This window comes from Stenella coeruleoalba, assembly GCF_951394435.1.
Source record: "Stenella coeruleoalba genome assembly, contig: scaffold_28, whole genome shotgun sequence".
Lineage (NCBI taxonomy): Eukaryota > Metazoa > Chordata > Mammalia > Artiodactyla > Delphinidae > Stenella > Stenella coeruleoalba.
In genome coordinates, this window is record NW_027645921.1 from 244,718 (window position 1) to 270,081 (window position 25,364).

Genomic DNA, 25,364 nt, shown 5'->3' on the forward strand with positions numbered 1-25,364 from the left:
GTGCAACATTCCAGACGCTTTACTAACACTCTCCCCACTTGGAGAGTCAGCGCCTTTAACCTCCTGTTTGGCACAGTTTGCAATTTCTGCGGAAGATGAACAGGAATAGCGAGAACCAATGAGAGGCTAGCTGGAGGTGTCTGGACGGGCAAATTTAACTCTCATTTCCCACCAGGAAGAGGAAATAACCAAAGGCTCAGCGTGCCGTACCGGAACCAGATTAGGGCCTGAAGCCATCCTGTGGTGTTGCGGCCAGGTCACAAGAAAGCGAGTTGAAGAAAGGAGCTCAGGGGCACTGTAATTCACAAACCTGCAGAGTTATAAATGACAGCTATCGTCCAAAAATATACTGAAGTAAGGCTGCCAAGAGGACTTCAAAGCGGGGCAGAATTGCAGGAAACCGATTTCAGGAGGTAGACTGGAATTGCAATGAAAGCATAGGAAAAGAGGCAGAACGTCCACAATGATGCACTTGGCCAAAAAGGGCCTATGCGTTTTTTCCTGAATATATTCAGGAAAAAACGCATACGCCCTTTTTGGCCAACCAAGCAAGCTTGCAAAGGAAATCTGCACTACAATGAAGTCTCACTTCCCCCCGGTCAAAAGGGCCATCTGAAAAAAGTGTAAAATCCAGAAAGGCAGGACAGGCCATGGAGAACTGGGAGCCTTGTTATGATGATGGGCGGGATGTAAATTGCCAACAGACACTCGGGAGAAGTGTATGGTGTTTCCTGAAACATCTAAAAAACAAAGCAACAGAGCCTAGGGCACTGCCACTTATGGTCCTATAGCTTAGGGAAATTAAAATCAAAAAGACACAGCCACCCCAAAGTTTGGGACGCCTCTGTTTACAAGAACCTCGTTTACAGTACAAGTTCAACATCGCAGAAAGTGAAAAATGGATAAAGAAGTTGTGGTATTTACTTACAAAGCAATACCACTCAGCAATGAAATCTGTGTCATCAGGCCCTTAGCAGCACAATGAGTGGATTCAGGTATGATGATTCTAACTGAAGTAAGTCACACAGAAAAAGAAACATCATAAGATATCAGTAATACACGGAATGGAAACTTGGCTACACAGGAACTGAATTACAGAACAGAAAAGGGTCTCAAATTTAGAAAACCAACTTATGCTTGCTTAAGGGTAAAGGTGAGTTGGGGTGCTGCATAAAACCAGAGATTGAAATGAGCACAGATAAAGTTCCTTAAGTCAAATATGGAATAGACAAGAGCTACTCCTTGCTCAACTAAATGGACTCAACACCGCATATTAAACGCCTAAGAATGTACCTGACTTGTAAGTATCTTAAAATCTATGGATTGCTATGTCTCCGAAAGAGAATCAAGCATGTGTACAGGGGCATAAACGCAGCAGTGATAGGATTGGAGAGGTTCGGTGAGCAAATGAAGACCTTTGAAGTCATATTGCATGGTACCCATTACACGGGTTTCAACTACCCAGGTTTAAGGTATTCTTCCTTCAGCTAAAACATGCATGTGGAACCCAAGTATGATCAACCATGTGAACGGGAGACGTGTTCAAATATGTCTCAGTTTTCCTCCCCTGGTACTCGGGTGCAACATTCCAGACGCTTTACTAACACTCTCCCCACTTGGAGAGTCAGCGCCTTTAACCTCCTGTTTGGCCCAGTTTGCAATTTCTGCGGAAGATGAACAGGAATAGCGAGAACCAATGAGAGACTAGCTGGAGGTGTCTGGACGGGCAAATTTAACTCTCATTTCCCACCAGGAAAAGGAAATAACCAAAGGCTCAGCGTGCCGTGCCGGAACCAGATTAGGGCCTGAAGCCATCCTGCGGTGTTGCGGCCAGGTCACAAGAAAGCAAGTTGAATAAAGGAGCTCAGGGGCACTGTAATTCACAAACCTGCAGAGTTATAAATGACAGCTATCGTCCAAAATAGACTGAAGTAAGGCTGCCAAGAGGACTTGAAAGCGGGGCAGAATTGCAGGAAACCGATTTCAGGAGGTAGACTGGAATTGCATTGAAAGCATAGGAAAAGAGGCAGAACGTCCACAATGATGCACTTGGCCAAAAAGGGCGTATGCGTTTTTTCCTGAATATATTCAGGAAAAAACGCATACGCCCTTTTTGGCCAACCAAGCAAGCTTGCAAAGGAAATCTGCACTACAATGAAGTCTCACTTCCCCTGGTCAAAAGGGCCATCTGGAAAAAGTGTAAAATCCAGAAAGGCAGGACAGGCCATGGAGAACTGGGAGCCTTGTTATGCTGATGGGCGGGATGTAAATTGCCAACAGACACTTGGGAGAAGTGTATGGTGTTTCCTGAAACATCTAAAAAACACAGCAACAGAGCCTAGGGCACTTCCACTTATGGTCCTATAGCTTAGGGAAATTAAAATCAAAAAGACACAGCCACCCCAAACTTTCGAACGGCTCTGTTTACAAGAACCTCGTTTACAGTACAAGTTCAACATCGCAGAAAGTGAAAAATGGATAAAGAAGTTGTGGTATTTACTTACAAAGCAATATCACTCAGCAATGAAATCTGTGTCATCAGGCCCTTAGCAGCACAATGAGTGGATTCAGGTATGATGATTCTAACTGAAATAAGTCACACAGAAAAAGAAACATCATAAGATATCAGTAATACACGGAATGTAAACTTGGCTACACAGGAACTGAATTACAGAACAGAACAGGGTCTCAAATTTAGAAAACCAACTTATGCTTGCTTAAGGGTAAAGGTGAGTTGGGGTGCTGCATAAAACCAGAGATTGAAATGAGCACAGATAAAGTTCCTTAAGTCAAATATGGAATAGACAAGAGCTACTCCTTGCTCAACGAAATGGACTCAACACCGCATATTAAACGCCTAAGAATGTACCTGACTAGTAAGTATCGTAAAACCTATGGATTGCTATGTCTCCAAAAGAGAATCAAGCATGTGTACAGGGGCATAAACGCAGCAGTGATAGGATTGGAGAGGTTCGGTGAGCAAATGAAGACCCTTTGAAGTCATATTGCATGGTACCCATTACACGGGTCTCAACTCTCCAGGTTTAAGGTATTCTTCCTTCAGCTAAAACATGCATGTGGAACCCAAGTATGATCAACCATGTGAACGGGAGACGTGTTCAAATATGTCTCAGTTTTCCTCCCCTGGTACTCGGGTGCAACATTCCAGACGCTTCACTAACACTCTCCCCACTTGGAGAGTCAGCGCCTTTAACCTCCTGTTTGGCCCAGTTTGCAATTTCTGCGGAAGATGAACAGGAATAGCGAGAACCAATGAGAGGCTAGCTGGAGGTGTCTGGACGGGCAAATTATTCCTGAATATATTCAGGAAAAAACGCATACGCCCTTTTTGGCCAACCAAGCAAGCTTGCAAAGGAAATCTGCACTACAATGAAGTCTCACTTCCCCCCGGTCAAAAGGGCCATCTGAAAAAAGTGTAAAATCCGGAAAGGCAGGACAGGCCATGGAGAACTGGGAGCCTTGTTATGCTGATGGGCGGGATGTAAATTGCCAACAGACACTCGGGAGAAGTGTATGGTGTTTCCTGAAACATCTAAAAAACAAAGCAACAGAGCCTAGGGCACTGCCGCTTATGGTCCTATAGCTTAGGGAAATTAAAATCAAAAAGACACAGCCACCCCAAAGTTTGGGACGCCTCTGTTTACAAGAACCTCGTTTACAGTACAAGTTCAACATCGCAGAAAGTGAAAAATGGATAAAGAAGTTGTGGTATTTACTTACAAAGCAATATCACTCAGCAATGAAATCTATGTCATCAGGCCCTTAGCATCACAATGAGTGGATTCAGGTATGATGATTCTAACTGAAATAAGTCACACAGAAAAAGAAACATCATAAGATATCAGTAATACACGGAATGGAAACTTGGCTACACAGGAACTGAATTACAGAACAGAATAGTGTCTCAAATTTAGAAAACCAACTTATGCTTGCTTAAGGGTAAAGGTGAGTTGGGGTGCTGCATAAAACCAGAGATTGAAATGAGCACAGATAAAGTTCCTTAAGTCAAATATGGAATAGACAAGAGCTACTCCTTGCTCAACGAAATGGACTCAACACCGCATATTAAACGCCTAAGAATGTACCTGACTAGTAAGTATTGTAAAACCTATGGATTGCTATGTCTCCAAAAGAGAATCAAGCATGTGTACAGGGGCATAAACGCAGCAGTGATAGGATTGGAGAGGTTCGGTGAGCAAATGAAGACCCTTTGAAGTCATATTGCATGGTACCCATTCATCGGGTCTCAACTCTCCAGGTTTAAGGTATTCTTCCTTCAGGTAAAACATGCATGTGGAACCCAAGAATGATCAACCATGTGAACGGGAGACGTGTTCAAATATGTCTCAGTTTTCCTCCCCTGATACTCGGGTGCAACATTCCAGACGCTTTACTAACACTCTCCCCACTTGGAGAGTCAGCGCCTTTAACCTCCTGTTTGGCCCAGTTTGCAATTTCTGCGGAAGATGAACAGGAATAGCGAGAACCAATGAGAGGCTAGCTGCAGGTGTCTGGACGGGCAAATTTAACTCTCATTTCCCACCAGGAAGAGGAAATAACCAAAGGCTCAGCGTGCCGTACCGGAACCAGATTAGGGCCTGAAGCCATCCTGCGGTGTGGCGGCCAGCTCAAAAGAAAGCGAGTTGAAGAAAGGAGCTCAGGGGCACTGTAATTCACAAACCTGCAGAGTTATAAATGACAGCTATCGTCCAAAAATAGACGGAAGTAAGGCTGCCAAGAGGACTTGAAAGCGGGGCAGAATTGCAGGAAACCGATTTCAGGAGGTAGACTGGAATTGCATTGAAAGCATAGGAAAAGAGGCAGAACGTCCACAATGATGCACTTGGCCAAAAAGGGCGTATGCGTTTTTTCCTGAATATATTCAGGAAAAAACGCATACGCCCTTTTTGGCCAACCAAGCAAGATTGCAAAGGAAATCTGCACTACAATGAAGTCTCACTTCCCCCCGGTCAAAAGGGCCATCTGAAAAAAGTGTAAAATCCAGAAAGGCAGGACAGGCCATGGAGAACTGGGAGCCTTGTTATGCTGATGAGCGGGATGTAAATTGCCAACAACCACTCGGGAGAAGTGTACGGTGTTTCCTGAAACATCTAAAAAACAAAGCAACAGAACCTAGGGCACTTCCACTTATGGTCCTATAGCTTAGGGAAATTAAAATCAAAAAGACACAGCCACCCCAAAGTTTGGAACGGCTCTGTTTACAAGAACCTCGTTTACAGTACAAGTTCAACATCGCAGAAAGTGAAAAATGGATAAAGAACTTGTGGTATTTACTTACAAAGCAATATCACTCAGCAATGAAATCTGTGTCATCAGGCCCTTAGCAGCACAATGAGTGGATTCAGGTATGATGATTCTAACTGAAATAAGTCACACAGAAAAAGAAACATCATAAGATATCAGTAATACAGGGAATGGAAACTTGGCTACACAGGAACTGAATTACAGAACAGAACAGGGTCTCAAATTTAGAAAACCAACTTATGCTTGCTTAAGGGTAAAGGTGAGTTGGGGTGCTGCATAAAACCAGAGATTGAAATGAGCACAGATAAAGTTCCTTAAGCCAAATATGGAATAGACAAGAGCTACTCCTTGCTCAACGAAATGGACTCAACACCCCATATTAAACGCCTAAGAATGTACCTGACTAGTAAGTATCTTAAAACCTATGGATTGCTATGTCTCCGAAAGAGAATCAAGCATGTGTACAGGGGCATAAACGCAGCAGTGATAGGATTGGAGAGGTGCGGTGAGCAAATGAAGACCCTTTGAAGTCATATTGCATGGTACCCATTCCACGGGTTTCAACTACCCACGTTTTAGGTATTCTTCCTTCAGCTAAAACATGCATGTGGAACCCAAGTATGATCAACCATGTGATCGGGAGACGTGTTCAAATATGTCTCAGTTTTCCTCCCCTGGTACTCGGGTGCAACATTCCAGACGCTTTACTAACACTCTCCCCACTTGGAGAGTCAGCGCCTTTAACCTCCTGTTTGGCACAGTTTGCAATTTCTGCGGAAGATGAACAGGAATAGCGAGAACCAATGAGAGGCTAGCTGGAGGTGTCTGGACGGGCAAATTTAACTCTCATTTCCCACCAGGAAGAGGAAATAACCAAAGGCTCAGCGTGCCGTACCGGAACCAGATTAGGGCCTGAAGCCATCCTGTGGTGTTGCGGCCAGGTCACAAGAAAGCGAGTTGAAGAAAGGAGCTCAGGGGCACTGTAATTCACAAACCTGCAGAGTTATAAATGACAGCTATCGTCCAAAAATATACTGAAGTAAGGCTGCCAAGAGGACTTCAAAGCGGGGCAGAATTGCAGGAAACCGATTTCAGGAGGTAGACTGGAATTGCAATGAAAGCATAGGAAAAGAGGCAGAACGTCCACAATGATGCACTTGGCCAAAAAGGGCCTATGCGTTTTTTCCTGAATATATTCAGGAAAAAACGCATACGCCCTTTTTGGCCAACCAAGCAAGCTTGCAAAGGAAATCTGCACTACAATGAAGTCTCACTTCCCCCCGGTCAAAAGGGCCATCTGAAAAAAGTGTAAAATCCAGAAAGGCAGGACAGGCCATGGAGAACTGGGAGCCTTGTTATGATGATGGGCGGGATGTAAATTGCCAACAGACACTCGGGAGAAGTGTATGGTGTTTCCTGAAACATCTAAAAAACAAAGCAACAGAGCCTAGGGCACTGCCACTTATGGTCCTATAGCTTAGGGAAATTAAAATCAAAAAGACACAGCCACCCCAAAGTTTGGGACGCCTCTGTTTACAAGAACCTCGTTTACAGTACAAGTTCAACATCGCAGAAAGTGAAAAATGGATAAAGAAGTTGTGGTATTTACTTACAAAGCAATACAACTCAGCAATGAAATCTATGTCATCAGGCCCTTAGCAGCACAATGAGTGGATTCAGGTATGATGATTCTAACTGAAGTAAGTCACACAGAAAAAGAAACATCATAAGATATCAGTAATACACGGAATGGAAACTTGGCTACACAGGAACTGAATTACAGAACAGAAAAGGGTCTCAAATTTAGAAAACCAACTTATGCTTGCTTAAGGGTAAAGGTGAGTTGGGGTGCTGCATAAAACCAGAGATTGAAATGAGCACAGATAAAGTTCCTTAAGTCAAATATGGAATAGACAAGAGCTACTCCTTGCTCAACTAAATGGACTCAACACCGCATATTAAACGCCTAAGAATGTACCTGACTTGTAAGTATCTTAAAATCTATGGATTGCTATGTCTCCGAAAGAGAATCAAGCATGTGTACAGGGGCATAAACGCAGCAGTGATAGGATTGGAGAGGTTCGGTGAGCAAATGAAGACCTTTGAAGTCATATTGCATGGTACCCATTACACGGGTTTCAACTACCCAGGTTTAAGGTATTCTTCCTTCAGCTAAAACATGCATGTGGAACCCAAGTATGATCAACCATGTGAACGGGAGACGTGTTCAAATATGTCTCAGTTTTCCTCCCCTGGTACTCGGGTGCAACATTCCAGACGCTTTACTAACACTCTCCCCACTTGGAGAGTCAGCGCCTTTAACCTCCTGTTTGGCCCAGTTTGCAATTTCTGCGGAAGATGAACAGGAATAGCGAGAACCAATGAGAGACTAGCTGGAGGTGTCTGGACGGGCAAATTTAACTCTCATTTCCCACCAGGAAAAGGAAATAACCAAAGGCTCAGCGTGCCGTGCCGGAACCAGATTAGGGCCTGAAGCCATCCTGCGGTGTTGCGGCCAGGTCACAAGAAAGCAAGTTGAATAAAGGAGCTCAGGGGCACTGTAATTCACAAACCTGCAGAGTTATAAATGACAGCTATCGTCCAAAATAGACTGAAGTAAGGCTGCCAAGAGGACTTGAAAGCGGGGCAGAATTGCAGGAAACCGATTTCAGGAGGTAGACTGGAATTGCATTGAAAGCATAGGAAAAGAGGCAGAATGTCCACAATGATGCACTTGGCCAAAAAGGGCGTATGCGTTTTTTCCTGAATATATTCAGGAAAAAACGCATACGCCCTTTTTGGCCAACCAAGCAAGCTTGCAAAGGAAATCTGCACTACAATGAAGTCTCACTTCCCCCCGGTCAAAAGGGCCATCTGAAAAAAGTGTAAAATCCAGAAAGGCAGGACAGGCCATGGAGAACTGGGAGCCTTGTTATGCTGATGGGCGGGATGTAAATTGCCAACAACCACTCGGGAGAAGTGTATGGTGTTTCCTGAAACATCTAAAAAACAAAGCAACAGAACCTAGGGCACTTCCACTTATGGTCCTATAGCTTAGGGAAATTAAAATCAAAAAGACACAGCCACCCCAAAGTTTGGAACGGCTCTGTTTACAAGAACCTCGTTTACAGTACAAGTTCAACATCGCAGAAAGTGAAAAATGGATAAAGAAGTTGTGGTATTTACTTACAAAGCAATATCACTCAGCAATGAAATCTGTGTCATCAGGCCCTTAGCAGCACAATGAGTGGATTCAGGTATGATGATTCTAACTGAAGTAAGTCACACAGAAAAAGAAACATCATAAGATATCAGTAATACACGGAATGTAAACTTGGCTACACAGGAACTGAATTACAGAACAGAACAGGGTCTCAAATTTAGAAAACCAACTTATTCTTGCTTAAGGGTAAAGGTGAGGTGGGGTGCTGCATAAAACCAGAGATTGAAATGAGCACAGATAAAGTTCCTTAAGTCAAATATGGAATAGACAAGAGCTACTCCTTGCTCAACGAAATGGACTCAACACCGCATATTAAACGCCTAAGAATGTACCTGACTAGTAAGTATCTTAAAACCTATGGATTGCTATGTCTCCGAAAGAGAATCAAGCATGTGTACAGGGGCATAAACGCAGCAGTGATAGGATTGGAGAGGTTCGGTGAGCAAATGAAGACCCTTTGAAGTCATATTGCATGGTACCCATTACACGGGTCTCAACTCTCCAGGTTTAAGGTATTCTTCCTTCAGCTAAAACATGCATGTGGAACCCAAGTATGATCAACCATGTGAATGGGAGACGTGTTCAAATAAGTCTCAGTTTTCCTCCCCTGGTACTCGGGTGCAACATTGAAGACGCTTTACTAACACTCTCCCCACTTGGAGAGTCAGCGCCTTTAACCTCCTGTTTGGCCCAGTTTGCAATTTCTGCGGAAGATGAACAGGAATAGCGAGAACCAATGAGAGACTAGCTGGAGGTGTCTGGACGGGAAAATTTAACTCTCATTTCCCACCAGGAAAAGGAAATAACCAAAGGCTCAGCGTGCCGTGCCGGAACCAGATTAGGGCCTGAAGCCATCCTGCGGTGTTGCGGCCAGGTCACAAGAAAGCAAGTTGAAGAAAGGAGCTCAGGGGCACTGTAATTCACAAATCTGCAGAGTTATAAATGACAGCTATCATCCAAAATAGACTGAAGTGAGGCTGTCAAGAGGACTTGAAAGCGGGGCAGAATTGCAGGAAACCGATTTCAGGAGGTAGACTGGAATTGCATTGAAAGCATAGGAAAAGAGGCAGAACGTCCACAATGATGCACTTGGCCAAAAAGGGCGTATGCGTTTTTTCCTGAATATATTCAGGAAAAAACGCATACGCCCTTTTTGGCCAACCAAGCAAGCTTGCAAAGGAAATCTGCACTACAATGAAGTCTCACATCCCCCCGGTCAAAAGGGCCATCTGAAAAAAGTGTAAAATCCAGAAAGGCAGGACAGGCCATGGAGAACTGGGAGCCTTGTTATGCTGATGGGCGGGATGTAAATTGCCAACAACCACTCGGGAGAAGTGTATGGTGTTTCCTGAAACATCTAAAAAACAAAGCAACAGAACCTAGGGCACTTCCACTTATGGTCCTATAGCTTAGGGAAATTAAAATCAAAAAGACACAGCCACCCCAAAGTTTGGAACGGCTCTGTTTACGAGAACCTCGTTTACAGTACAAGTTCAACATCGCAGAAAGTGAAAAATGGATAAAGAAGTTGTGGTATTTACTTACAAAGCAATATCACTCAGCAATGAAATCTGTGTCATCAGGCCCGTAGCAGCACAATGAGTGGATTCAGGTATGATGATTCTAACTGAAATAAGTCACACAGAAAAAGAAACATCATAAGATATCAGTAATACACGGAATGTAAACTTGGCTACACAGGAACTGAATTACAGAACAGAACAGGGTCTCAAATTTAGAAAACCAACTTATTCTTGCTTAAGGGTAAAGGTGAGTTGGGGTGCTGCATAAAACCAGAGATTGAAATGAGCACAGATAAAGTTCCTTAAGCCAAATATGGAATAGACAAGAGCTACTCCTTGCTCAACGAAATGGACTCAACACCCCATATTAAACGCCTAAGAATGTTCCTGACTAGTAAGTATCTTAAAACCTATGGATTGCTATGTCTCCGAAAGAGAATCAAGCATGTGTACAGGGGCATAAACGCAGCAGTGATAGGATTGGAGAGGTTCGGTGAGCAAATGAAGACCCTTTGAAGTCATATTGCATGGTACCCATTCCACGGGTTTCAACTACCCAGGTTTAAGGTATTCTTCCTTCAGCTAAAACATGCATGTGGAACCTAGAGTATGATCAACCATGTGATCGGGAGACGTGTTCAAATATGTCTCAGTTTTCCTCCCCTAGTACTCCGGTGCAACATTCCAGACGCTTTACTAACACTCTCCCGACTTGGAGAGTCAGTCCCTTTAACCTCCTGTTTGGCCCAGTTTGCAATTTCTGCGGAAGATGAACAGGAATAGCGAGAACCAATGAGAGACTAGCTGGAGGTGTCTGGACGGGCAAATTTAACTCTCATTTCCCACCAGGAAGAGGCATTAACCAAAGGCTCAGCGTGCCGTGCCGGAACCAGATTAGGGCCTGAAGCCATCCTGCGGTGTTGCGGCCAGGTCACAAGAAAGCGAGTTGAAGAAAGGAGCTCAGGGGCACTGTAATTCACAAACCTGCAGAGTTATAAATGACAGCTATCGTCCAAAAATAGACTGAAGTAAGGCTGCCAAGAGGACTTGAAAGCGGGGCAGAATTGCAGGAAACCGATTTCAGGAGGTAGACTGGAATTGCATTGAAAGCATAGGAAAAGAGGCAGAACGTCCACAATGATGCACTTGGCCAAAAAGGGCGTATGCGTTTTTTCCTGAATATATTCAGGAAAAAACGCATACGCCCTTTTTGGCCAACCAAGCAAGCTTGCAAAGGAAATCTGCACTACAATGAAGTCTCACTTCCCCCCGGGCAAAAGGGCCATCTGAAAAAAGTGTAAAATCCAGAAAGGCAACAGGCCATTGAGAACTGGGAGCCTTGTTATGCTGATGGGCGGGATGTAAATTGCCAACAGACACTTGGGAGAAGTGTATGGTGTTTCCTGAAACATCTAAAAAACAAAGCAACAGAGCCTAGGGCACTTCCACTTATGGTCCTATAGCTTAGGGAAATTAAAATCAAAAAGACACAGCCACCCCAAAATTTGGAACGGCTCTGTTTACAAGAACCTCGTTTACAGTACAAGTTCAACATCGCAGAAAGTGAAAAATGGATAAAGAACTTGTGGTACTTACGTACAATGCAGTATCACTCAGCAATGAAATCTATGTCATCAGGCCCGTAGCAGCATAATGAGTAGATTCAGGTACGATGATTCTAACTGAAATAAGTCACACAGAAAAAGAAACATCATAAGATATCAGTAATACACGGAATGTAAACTTGGCTACACAGGAACTGAATTCCAAAACAGAACAGGTTCTCAAATTTAGAAAACCAACTTATGCTTGCTTAAGGGGAAAGGTGAGTTGGGTTGCTGCATAAAACCAGAGATTGAAATGAGCACAGATAAAGTTCCTTAAGCCAAATATGGTATAGACAAGAGCTACTCCTTGCTCAACGAAATGGACTCAACACCGCATATTAAACGCCTAAGAATGTACCTGACTAGTAAGTATCTTAAAACCTATGGATTGCTATGTCTCCGAAAGAGAATCAAGCATGTGTACAGGGGCATAAACGCAGCAGTGATAGGATTGGAGAGGTTCGGTGAGCAAATGAAGACCCTTTGAAGTCATATTGCATGGTACCCATTCCACGGGTTTCAACTACCCAGGTTTTAGGTATTCTTCCTTCAGCTAAAACATGCATGTGGAACCCAGAGTATGATCAACCATGTGATCGGGAGACGTGTTCAAATATGTCTCAGTTTTCCTCCCCTGGTACTCGGGTGTAACATTCCAGACGCTTTACTAACACTCTCCCCACTTGGAGAGTCAGCGCCTTTAACCTCCTGTTTGGCACAGTTTGCAATTTCTGCGGAAGATGAACAGGAATAGCGAGAACCAATGAGAGGCTAGCTGGAGGTGTCTGGACGGGCAAATTTAACTCTCATTTCCCACCAGGAAGAGGAAATAACCAAAGGCTCAGCGTGCCGTACCGGAACCAGATTAGGGCCTGAAGCCATCATGCCGTGTTGCGGCCAGCTCAAAAGAAAGCGAGTTGAAGAAAGGAGCTCAGGGGCACTGTAATTCACAAACCTGCAGAGTTATAAATGACAGCTATCGTCCAAAAATAGACTGAAGTAAGGCTGCCAAGAGGACTTGAAAGCGGGGCAGAATTGCAGGAAACCGATTTCAGGAGGTAGACTGGAATTGCATTGAAAGCATAGGAAAAGAGGCAGAACGTCCACAATGATGCACTTGGCCAAAAAGGGCGTATGCGTTTTTTCCTGAATATATTCAGGAAAAAACGCATACGCCCTTTTTGGCCAACCAAGCAAGCTTGCAAAGGAAATCTGCACTACAATGAAGTCTCACTTCCCCCCGGTCAAAAGGGCCATCTGAAAAAAGTGTAAAATCCAGAAAGGCAGGACAGGCCATGGAGAACTGGGAGCCTTGTTATGCTGATGGGCGGGATGTAAATTGCCAACAACCACTCGGGAGAAGTGTATGGTGTTTCCTGAAACATCTAAAAAACAAAGCAACAGAACCTAGGGCACTTCCACTTATGGTCCTATAGCTTAGGGAAATTAAAATCAAAAAGACACAGCCACCCCAAAGTTTGGAACGGCTCTGTTTACAAGAACCTCGTTTAAAGTACAAGTTCAACATCGCAGAAAGTGAAAAATGGATAAAGAAGATGTGGTATTTACTTACAAAGCAATATCACTCAGCAATGAAATCTGTGTCATCAGGCACTTAGCAGCACAATGAGTGGATTCAGGTAGGATGATTGTAACTGAAGTAAGTCACACAGAAAAAGAAACATCATAAGATATCAGTAATACACGGAATGTAAACTTGGCTACACAGGAACTGAATTACAGAACAGAACAGGGTCTCAAATTTAGAAAACCAACTTATGCTTGCTTAAGGCTAAAGGTGAGGTGGGGTGCTGCATAAAACCAGAGATTGAAATGAGCACAGATAAAGTTCCTTAAGTCAAATATGGAATAGACAAGAGCTACTCCTTGCTCAACGAAATGGACTCAACACCGCATATTAAACGCCTAAGAATGTACCTGACTAGTAAGTATCGTAAAACCTATGGATTGCTATGTCTCCAAAAGAGAATCAAGCATGTGTACAGGGGCATAAACGCAGCAGTGATAGGATTGGAGAGGTTCGGTGAGCAAATGAAGACCCTTTGAAGTCATATTGCATGGTACCCATTCCACGGGTCTCAACTCTCCAGGTTTAAGGTATTCTTCCTTCAGCTAAAACATGCATGTGGAACCCAAGTATGATCAACCATGTGAACGGGAGACGTGTTCAAATATGTCTCAGTTTTCCTCCCCTGGTACTCGGGTGCAACATTCCAGACGCTTTACTAACACTCTCCCCACTTGGAGAGTCAGTGCCTTTAACCTCCTGTTTGGCCCAGTTTGCAATTTCTGCGGAAGATGAACAGGAATAGCGAGAACCAATGAGAGGCTAGCTGGAGGTGTCTGGACGGGCAAATTTAACTCTCATTTCCCACCAGGAAGAGGAAATAACCAAAGGCTCAGCGTGCCGTACCGGAACCAGATTAGGGCCTGAAGCCATCCTGCGGTGTTGCGGCCAGGTCACAAGAAAGCGAGTTGAAGAAAGGAGCTCAGGGGCACTGTAATTCACAAACCTGCAGAGTTATAAATGACAGCTATCGTCCAAAAATAGACTGAAGTAAGGCTGCCAAGAGGACTTGAAAGCGGGGCAGAATTGCAGGAAACCGATTTCAGGAGGTAGACTGGAATTGCATTGAAAGCATAGGAAAAGAGGCAGAACGTCCACAATGATGCACTTGGCCAAAAAGGGCGTATGCGTTTTTTCCTGAATATATTCAGGAAAAAACGCATACGCCCTTTTTGGCCAACCAAGCAAGCTTGCAAAGGAAATCTGCACTACAATGAAGTCTCACTTCCCCCCGGTCAAAAGGGCCATCTGAAAAAAGTGTAAAATCCAGAAAGGCAGGACAGGCCATGGAGAACTGGGAGCCTTGTTATGCTGATGGGCGGGATGTAAATTGCCAACAACTACTCGGGAGAAGTGTATGGTGTTTCCTGAAACATCTAAAAAACAAAGCAACAGAACCTAGGGCACTTCCACTTATGGTCCTATAGCTTAGGGAAATTAAAATCAAAAAGACACAGCCACCCCAAAGTTTGGAACGGCTCTGTTTACAAGAACCTCGTTTACAGTACAAGTTCAACATCGCAGAAAGTGAAAAATGGATAAAGAAGTTGTGGTATTTACTTACAAAGCAATATCACTCAGCAATGAAATCTGTGTCATCAGGCCCTTAGCAGCACAATGAGTGGATTCAGGTATGATGATTCTAACTGAAATAAGTCACACAGAAAAAGAAACATCATAAGATATCAGTAATACACGGAATGGAAACTTGGCTACACAGGAACTGAATTACAGAACAGAACAGGGTTTCAAATTTAGAAAAACAACTTATTCTTGCTTAAGGGTAAAGGTGAGGTGGGGTGCTGCATAAAACCAGAGATTGAAATGAGCACAGATAAAGTTCCTTAAGCCAAATATGGAATAGACAAGAGCTACTCCTTGCTCAACGAAATGGACTCAACACCGCATATTAAACGCCTAAGAATGTACCTGACTAGTAAGTATCTTAAAACCTATGGATTGCTATGTCTCCGAAAGAGAATCAAGCATGTGTACAGGGGCATAAACGCAGCAGTGATAGGATTGGAGAGGTTCGGTGAGCAAATGAAGACCCTTTGAAGTCATATTGCATGGTACCCATTACACGGGTCTTAACTCTCCAGGTTTAAGGTATTCTTCCTTCAGCTAAAACATGCATGTGGAACCCAAGTATGATCAACCATGTGAACGGGAGACGTGTTCAAATATGTCTCAGTTTTCCTCCCCTAGTACTCGGGTGCAACATTCCAGACGCTTTACTAACACTCTCCCCACTTGGAGAGTCAGTCCCTTTAACCTCCTGTTTGGCCCAGTTTGCAATTTCTGCGGAAGATGAACAGGAATAGCGAGAACCAATGAGAGGCTAGCTGGAGGTGTCTGGACGGGCAAATTTAACTCTCATTTCCCACCAGGAAGAGGAATTAACCAAAGGCTCAGCATGCCGGGCCGGAACCAGATTAGGGCCTGAAGCCATCCTGCGGTGTTGCGGCCAGGTCACAAGAAAGCGAGTTGAAGAAAGGAGCTCAGGGGCACTGTAATTCACAAACCTGCAGAGTTATAAATGACAGCTATCGTCCAAAAATAGACTGAAGTAAGGCTGCCAAGAGGACTTGAAAGCGGGGCAGAATTGCAGGAAACCGATTTCAGGAGGTAGACTGGAATTGCATTGAAAGCATAGGAAAAGAGGCAGAACGTCCACAATGATGCACTTGGCCAAAAAGGGCGTATGCGTTTTTTCCTGAATATATTCAGGAAAAAACGCATACGCCCTTTTTGGCCAACCAAGCAAGCTTGCAAAGGAAATCTGCACTACAATGAAGTCTCACTTCCCCCCGGTCAAAAGGGCCATCTGAAAAAAGTGTAAAATCCAGAAAGGCAGGACAGGCCATGGAGAACTGGGAGCCTTGTTATGCTGATGGGCGGGATGTAAATTGCCAACAACTACTCGGGAGAAGTGTATGGTGTTTCCTGAAACATCTAAAAAACAAAGCAACAGAACCTAGGGCACTTCCACTTATGGTCCTATAGCTTAGGGAAATTAAAATCAAAAAGACACAGCCACCCCAAAGTTTGGAACGGCTCTGTTTACAAGAACCTCGTTTACAGTACAAGTTCAACATCGCAGAAAGTGAAAAATGGATAAAGAAGTTGTGGTATTTACTTACAAAGCAATATCACTCAGCAATGAAATCTGTGTCATCAGGCCCTTAGCAGCACAATGAGTGGATTCAGGTATGATGATTCTAACTGAAATAAGTCACACAGAAAAAGAAACATCATAAGATATCAGTAATACACGGAATGGAAACTTGGCTACACAGGAACTGAATTACAGAACAGAACAGGGTTTCAAATTTAGAAAAACAACTTATTCTTGCTTAAGGGTAAAGGTGAGGTGGGGTGCTGCATAAAACCAGAGATTGAAATGAGCACAGATAAAGTTCCTTAAGCCAAATATGGAATAGACAAGAGCTACTCCTTGCTCAACGAAATGGACTCAACACCGCATATTAAACGCCTAAGAATGTACCTGACTAGTAAGTATCTTAAAACCTATGGATTGCTATGTCTCCAAAAGAGAATCAAGCATGTGTACAGGGGCATAAACGCAGCAGTGATAGGATTGGAGAGGTTCGGTGAGCAAATGAAGACCCTTTGAAGTCATATTGCATGGTACCCATTACACGGGTCTTAACTCTCCAGGTTTAAGGTATTCTTCCTTCAGCTAAATCATGCATGTGGAACCCAAGTATGATCAACCATGTGAACGGGAGACGTGTTCAAATATGTCTCAGTTTTCCTCCCCTAGTACTCGGGTGCAACATTCCAGACGCTTTACTAACACTCTCCCCACTTGGAGAGTCAGTCCCTTTAACCTCCTGTTTGGCCCAGTTTGCAATTTCTGCGGAAGATGAACAGGAATAGCGAGAACCAATGAGAGGCTAGCTGGAGGTGTCTGGACGGGCAAATTTAACTCTCATTTCCCACCAGGAAGAGGAATTAACCAAAGGCTCAGCATGCCGGGCCGGAACCAGATTAGGGCCTGAAGCCATCCTGCGGTGTTGCGGCCAGGTCACAAGAAAGCGAGTTGAACAAAGGAGCTCAGGGGCACTGTAATTCACAAACCTGCAGAGTTATAAATGACAGCTATCGTCCAAAAATAGACTGAAGTAAGGCTGCCAAGAGGACTTGAAAGCGGGGCAGAATTGCAGGAAACAGATTTCAGGAGGTAGACTGGAATTGCATTGAAAGCATAGGAAAAGAGGCAGAACGTCCACAATGATGCACTTGGCCAAAAAGGGCGTATGCGTTTTATCCTGAATATATTCAGGAAAAAACGCATACGCCCTTTTTGGCCAACCAAGCAAGCTTGCAAAGGAAATCTGCACTACAATGAAGTCTCACTTCCCCCCGGTCAAAAGGGCCACCTGAAAAAAGTGTAAAATCCAGAAAGGCAACAGGCCATGGAGAACTGGGAGCCTTGTTATGCTGATGGGCGGGATGTAAATTGCCAACAGACACTTGGGAGAAGTGTATGGTGTTTCCTGAAACATCTAAAAAACAAAGCAACAGAGCCTAGGGCACTGCCACTTATGGTCCTATAGCTTAGGGAAATTAAATTCAAAAAGACACAGCCACCCCAAAGTTTGGAACGGCTCTGTTTACAAGAACCTCGTTTACAGTACAAGTTCAACATCGCAGAAAGTGAAAAATGGATAAAGAAGTTGTGGTATTCACTTACAAAGCAATATCACTCAGCAATGAAATCTATGTCATCAGGCCCTTAGCAGCACAATGAGTGGATTCAGGTATGATGATTCTAACTGAAATAAGTCACACAGAAAAAGAAACATCATAAGATATCAGTAATACACGGAATGTAAACTTGGCTACACAGGAACTGAATTACAGAACAGAACAGGGTCTCAAATTTAGAAAAACAACTTATGCTTGCTTAAGGGTAAAGGTGAGTTGGGGTGCTGCATAAAACCAGAGATTGAAATGAGCACAGATAAAGTTCCTTAAGCCAAATATGGAATAGACCAGAGCTACTCCTTGCTCAACGAAATGGACTCAACACCGCATATTAAACGCCTAAGAATGTACCTGACTAGTAAGTATCTTAAAACCTATGGATTGCTATGTCTCCGAAAGAGAATCAAGCATGTGTACAGGGGCATAAACGCAGCAGTGATAGGATTGGAGAGGTTCGGTGAGCAAATGAAGACCCTTTGAAGTCATATTGCATGGTACCCATTCCACGGGTTTCAACTACCCAGGTTTTAGGTATTCTTCCTTCAGCTAAAACATGCATGTGGAACCCAAGTATGATCAACCATGTGAACGGGAGACGTGTTCAAATATGTCTCAGTTTTTCTCCCCTGGTACTCGGGTGCAACATTCCAGACGCTTTACTAACACTCTCCCCACTTGGAGAGTCAGCGCCTTTAACCTCCTGTTTGGCCCAGTTTGCAATTTCTGCGGAAGATGAACAGGAATAGCGAGAACCAATGAGAGGCTAGCTGAAGGTGTCTGGACGGGCAAATTTAACTCTCATTTCCCGCCAGGAAAAGGAAATAACCAAAGGTTCAGCGTGCCGTGCCGGAACCAGATTAGGGCCTGAAGCCATCCTGTGGTGTTGCGGCCAGGTCACAAGAAAGCAAGTTGAAGAAAGGAGCTCAGGGGCACTGTAATGCACAAACCTGCAGAGTTATAAATGACAGCTATCGTCCAAAAATAGACTGAAGTAAGGCTGCCAAGAGGACTTGAAAGCGGGGCAGAATTGCAGGAAACCGATTTCAGGAGGTAGACTGGAATTGCATTGAAAGCATAGGAAAAGAGGCAGAACGTCCACAATGATGCACTTGGCCAAAAAGGGCGTATGCGTTTTTTCCTGAATATATTCAGGAAAAAACGCATACGCCCTTTTTGGCCAACCAAGCAAGCTTGCAAAGGAAATCTGCACTACAATGAAGTCTCACTTCCCCCCGGTCAAAAGGGCCATCTGAAAAAAGTGTAAAATCCAGAAAGGCAGGACAGGCCATGGAGAACTGGGAGCCTTGTTATGCTGATGGGCGGGATGTAAATTGCCAACAACCACTCGGGAGAAGTGTATGGTGTTTCCTGAAACATCTAAAAAACAAAGCAACAGAACCTAGGGCACTTCCACTTATGGTCCTATAGCTTAGGGAAATTAAAATCAAAAAGACACAGCCACCCCAAAGTTTGGAACGGCTCCGTTTACAAGAACCTCGTTTACAGTACAAGTTCAACATCGCAGAAAGTGAAAAATGGATAAAGAAGTTGTGGTATTTACTTACAAAGCAATATCACTCAGCAATGAAATCTGTGTCATCAGGCCCTTAGCAGCACAATGAGTGGATTCAGGTATGATGATTCTAACTGAAGTAAGTCACACAGAAAAAGAAACATCATAAGATATCAGTAATACACGGAATGTAAACTTGGCTACACAGGAACTGAATTACAGAACAGAACAGGGTCTCAAATTTAGAAAACCAACTTATGCTTGCTTAAGGGGAAAGGTGAGTTGGGGTGCTGCATAAAACCAGAGATTGAAATGAGCACAGATAAAGTTCCTTAAGTCAAATATGGAATAGACAAGAGCTACTCCTTGCTCAACGAAATGGACTCAACACCGCATATTAAACGCCTAAGAATGTACCTGACTAGTAAGTATCTTAAAACCTATGGATTGCTATGTCTCCAAAAGAGAATCAAGCATGTGTACAGGGGCATAAACGCAGCAGTGATAGGATTGGAGAGGTTCGGTGAGCAAATGAAGACCCTTTGAAGTCATATTGCATGGTACCCATTACACGGGTCTTAACTCTCCAGATTTAAGGTATTCTTCCTTCAGCTAAAACATGCATGTGGAACCCAAGTATGATCAACCATGTGAACGGGAGACGTGTTCAAATATGTCTCAGTTTTCCTCCCATGGTACTCGGGTGCAACATTCCAGACGCTTTACTAACACTCTCCCCACTTGGAGAGTCAGCGCCTTTAACCTCCTGTTTGGCCCAGTTTGCAATTTCTGCGGAAGATGAACAGGAATAGCGAGAACCAATGAGAGACTAGCTGGAGGTGTCTGGACGGGCAAATTTAACTCTCATTTCCCACCAGGAAAAGGAAATAACCAAAGGTTCAGCGTGCCGTGCCGGAACCAGATTAGGGCCTGAAGCCATCCTGTGGTGTTGCGGCCAGGTCACAAGAAAGCAAGTTGAAGAAAGGAGCTCAGGGGCACTGTAATGCACAAACCTGCAGAGTTATAAATGACAGCTATCGTCCAAAAATAGACTGAAGTAAGGCTGCCAAGAGGACTTGAAAGCGGGGCAGAATTGCAGGAAACCGATTTCAGGAGGTAGACTGGAATTGCATTGAAAGCATAGGAAAAGAGGCAGAACGTCCACAATGATGCACTTGGCCAAAAAGGGCGTATGCGTTTTTTCCTGAATATATTCAGGAAAAAACGCATACGCCCTTTTTGGCCAACCAAGCAAGCTTGCAAAGGAAATCTGCACTACAATGAAGTCTCACTTCCCCCCGGTCAAAAGGGCCATCTGAAAAAAGTGTAAAATCCAGAAAGGCAGGACAGGCCATCGAGAACTGGGAGCCTTGTTATGCTGATGGGCGGGATGTAAATTGCCAACAACCACTCGGGAGAAGTGTATGGTGTTTCCTGAAACATCTAAAAAACAAAGCAACAGAACCTAGGGCACTTCCACTTATGGTCCTATAGCTTAGGGAAATTAAATTCAAAAAGACACAGCCACCCCAAAGTTTGGAACGGCTCCGTTTACAAGAACCTCGTTTACAGTACAAGTTCAACATCGCAGAAAGTGAAAAATGGATAAAGAAGTTGTGGTATTTACTTACAAAGCAATATCACTCAGCAATGAAATCTGTGTCATCAGGCCCTTAGCAGCACAATGAGTGGATTCAGGTATGATGATTCTAACTGAAGTAAGTCACACAGAAAAAGAAACATCATAAGATATCAGTAATACACGGAATGTAAACTTGGCTACACAGGAACTGAATTACAGAACAGAACAGGGTCTCAAATTTAGAAAACCAACTTATGCTTGCTTAAGGGGAAAGGTGAGTTGGGGTGCTGCATAAAACCAGAGATTGAAATGAGCACAGATAAAGTTCCTTAAGTCAAATATGGAATAGACAAGAGCTACTCCTTGCTCAACGAAATGGACTCAACACCGCATATTAAACGCCTAAGAATGTACCTGACTAGTAAGTATCTTAAAACCTATGGATTGCTATGTCTCCAAAAGAGAATCAAGCATGTGTACAGGGGCATAAACGAAGCAGTGATAGGATTGGAGAGGTTCGGTGAGCAAATGAAGACCCTTTGAAGTCATATTGCATGGTACCCATTACACGGGTCTCAACTCTCCAGGTTTAAGGTATTCTTCCTTCAGCTAAAACATGCATGTGGAACCCAAGTATGATCAACCATGTGAACGGGAGACGTGTTCAAATATGTCTCAGTTTTCCTCCCCTGGTACTCGGGTGCAACATTCCAGACGCTTTACTAACACTCTCCCGACTTGGAGAGTCAGTCCCTTTAACCTCCTGTTTGGCCCAGTTTGCAATTTCTGCGGAAGATGAACAGGAATACCGAGAACCAATGAGAGACTAGCTGGAGGAGTCTGGACGGGCAAATTTAACTCTCATTTCCCACCAGGAAGAGGAATTAACCAAAGGCTCAGCATGCCGTGCCGGAACCAGATTAGGGCCTGAAGCCATCCTGCGGTGTTGCGGCCAGCTCAAAAGAAAGCGAGTTGAAGAAAGGAGCTCAGGGGCACTGTAATTCACAAACCTGCAGAGTTATAAATGACAGCTATCGTCCAAAAATAGACTGAAGTAAGGCTGCCAAGAGGACTTGAAAGCGGGGCAGAATTGCAGGAAACCGATTTCAGGAGGTAGACTGGAATTGCATTGAAAGCATAGGAAAAGAGGCAGAACGTCCACAATGATGCACTTGGCCAAAAAGAGCGTATGCGTTTTTTCCTGAATATATTCAGGAAAAACAGCATACGCCCTTTTTGGCCAACCAAGCAAGCTTGCAAAGGAAATCTGCACTACAATGAAGTCTCACTTCCCCCCGGTCAAAAGGGCCATCTGAAAAAAGTGTAAAATCCAGAAAGGCAGGACAGGCCATGGAGAACTGGGAGCCTTGTTATGCTGATGGGCAGGATGTAAATTGCCAACAGACACTCGGGAGAAGTGTATGGTGTTTCCTGAAACATCTAAAAAACAAAGCAACAGAGCCTAGGGCACTGCCACTTATGGTCCTATAGCTTAGGGAAATTAAAATCAAAAAGACACAGCCACCCCAAAGTTTGGGACGCCTCTGTTTACAAGAACCTCGTTTACAGTACAAGTTCAACATCGCAGAAAGTGAAAAATGGATAAAGAAGTTGTGGTATTTACTTACAAAGCAATATCACTCAGCAATGAAATCTATGTCATCAGGCCCTTAGCATCACAATGAGTGGATTCAGGTATGATGATTCTAACTGAAATAAGTCACACAGAAAAAGAAACATCATAAGATATCAGTAATACACGGAATGTAAACTTGGCTACACAGGAACAGAATTACAGAACAGAACAGGGTCTCAAATTTAGAAAACCAACTTATGCTTGCTTAAGGGTAAAGGTGAGTTGGGGTGCTGCATAAAACCAGAGACTGAAATGAGCACAGATAAAGTTCCTTAAGTCAAATATGGAATAGACAAGAGCTACTCCTTGCTCAACGAAATGGACTCAACACCGCATATTAAACGCCTAAGAATGTACCTGACTAGTAAGTATCGGAAAACCTATGGATTGCTATGTCTCCGAAAGAGAATCAAGCATGTGTACAGGGGCATAAACGCAGCAGTGATAGGATTGGAGAGGTTCGGTGAGCAAATGAAGACCCTTTGAAGTCATATTGCATGGTACCCATTACACGGGTCTTAACTCTCCAGGTTTAAGGTATTCTTCCTTCAGCTAAAACATGCATGTGGAACCCAAGTATGATCAACCATGTGAACGGGAGACGTGTTCAAATATGTCTCAGTTTTCCTCCCCTGGTACTCGGGTGCAACATTCCAGACGCTTTACTAACACTCTCCCGACTTGGAGAGTCAGCGCCTTTAACCTCCTGTTTGGCCCAGTTTGCAATTTCTGCGGAAGATGAACAGGAATAGCGAGAACCAATGAGAGACTAGCTGGAGGTGTCTGGACGGGCAAATTTAACTCTCATTTCCCACCAGGAAGAGGAAATAACCAAAGGCTCAGCGTGCCGTGCCGGAACCAGATTAGGGCCTGAAGCCATCCTGCGGTGTTGCGGCCAGGTCACAAGAAAGCGAGTTGAACAAAGGAGCTCAGGGGCACTGTAATTCACAAACCTGCAGAGTTATAAATGACAGCTATCGTCCAAAAATAGACTGAAGTAAGGCTGCCAAGAGGACTTGAAAGCGGGGCAGAATTGCAGGAAACCGATTTCAGGAGGTAGACTGGAATTGCACTGAAAGCATAGGAAAAGAGGCAGAACGTCCACAATGATGCACTTGGCCAAAAAGGGAGTATGCGTTTTTTCCTGAATATATTCAGGAAAAAACGCGTACGCCCTTTTTGGCCAACCAAGCAAGCTTGCAAAGGAAATCTGCACTACAATGAAGTCTCACTTCCCCCCGGTCAAAAGGGCCATCTGAAAAAAGTGTAAAATCCAGAAAGGCAGGACAGGCCATGGAGAACTGGGAGCCTTGTTATGCTGATGGGCGGGATGTAAATTGCCAACAACCACTCGGGAGAAGTATATGGTGTTTCCTGAAACATCTAAAAAACAAAGCAACAGAACCTAGGGCACTTCCACTTATGGTCCTATAGCTTAGGGAAATTAAAATCAAAAAGACACAGCCACCCCAAAGTTTGGAACGCCTCTGTTTACAAGAACCTCGTTTACAGTACAAGTTCAACATCGCAGAAAGTGAAAAATGGATAAAGAAGTTGTGGTATTTACTTACAGAGCAATATCACTCAGCAATGAAATCTATGTCATCAGGCCCTTAGCAGCACAATGAGTGGATTCAGGTATGATGATTCTAACTGAAATAAGTCACACAGAAAAAGAAACATCATAAGTTATCACTAATACACGGAATGTAAACTTGGCTACACAGGAACTGAATTCCAAAACAGAACAGGGTCTCAAATTTAGAAAACCAACTTATGCTTGCTTAAGTGTAAAGGTGAGTTGGGGTGCTGCATAAAACCAGAGATTGAAATGAGCACAGATAAAGTTCCTTAAGTCAAATATGGAATAGACAAGAGCTACTCCTTGCTCAACGAAATGGACTCAACACCGCATATTAAACGCCTAAGAATGTACCTGACTAGTAAGTATCTTAAAACCTATGGATTGCTATGTCTCCGAAAGAGAATCAAGCATGTGTACAGGGGCATAAATGCAGCAGTGATAGGATTGGAGAGGTTCGGTGAGCAAATGAAGACCCTTTGAAGTCATATTGCATGGTACCCATTCCACGGGTTTCAACTACCCAGGTTTAAGGTATTCTTCCTTCAGCTAAAACATGCATGTGGAACCCAAGTATGATCAACCATGTGAACGGGAGACGTGTTCAAATATGTCTCAGTTTTCCTCCCCTGGTACTCGGGTGCAACATTCCAGACGCTTTACTAACACTCTCCCGACTTGGAGAGTCAGTCCCTTTAACCTCCTGTTTGGCCCAGTTTGCAATTTCTGCGGAAGATGAACAGGAATACCGAGAACCAATGAGAGACTAGCTGGAGGAGTCTGGACGGGCAAATTTAACTCTCATTTCCCACCAGGAAGAGGAATTAACCAAAGGCTCAGCATGCCGTGCCGGAACCAGATTAGGGCCTGAAGCCATCCTGCGGTGTTGCGGCCAGCTCAAAAGAAAGCGAGTTGAAGAAAGGAGCTCAGGGGCACTGTAATTCACAAACCTGCAGAGTTATAAATGACAGCTATCGTCCAAAAATAGACTGAAGTAAGGCTGCCAAGAGGACTTGAAAGCGGGGCAGAATTGCAGGAAACCGATTTCAGGAGGTAGACTGGAATTGCATTGAAAGCATAGGAAAAGAGG

The 25,364-nt window shown here is 43.9% G+C and overlaps 2 long non-coding RNA genes across 2 annotated transcripts in view; one reads left to right on the forward strand and one right to left on the reverse strand.

Moving 5' to 3' along the window:
* LOC307181474 overlaps window positions 1-25,364 on the reverse strand; it is a 189,913-nt gene that overhangs the window by 158,299 nt on the left and 6,250 nt on the right. The window contains exon 2 of the long non-coding RNA XR_013826869.1: window positions 6,900-6,981. This is a non-coding gene — a long non-coding RNA (uncharacterized lncRNA). The remainder of the gene's footprint in view (window positions 1-6,899; window positions 6,982-25,364) is intronic.
* Window positions 1-25,364, forward strand: part of LOC307181475 — a 392,267-nt gene that overhangs the window by 104,383 nt on the left and 262,520 nt on the right. The gene's annotated exons all lie outside the window — the stretch shown is intronic.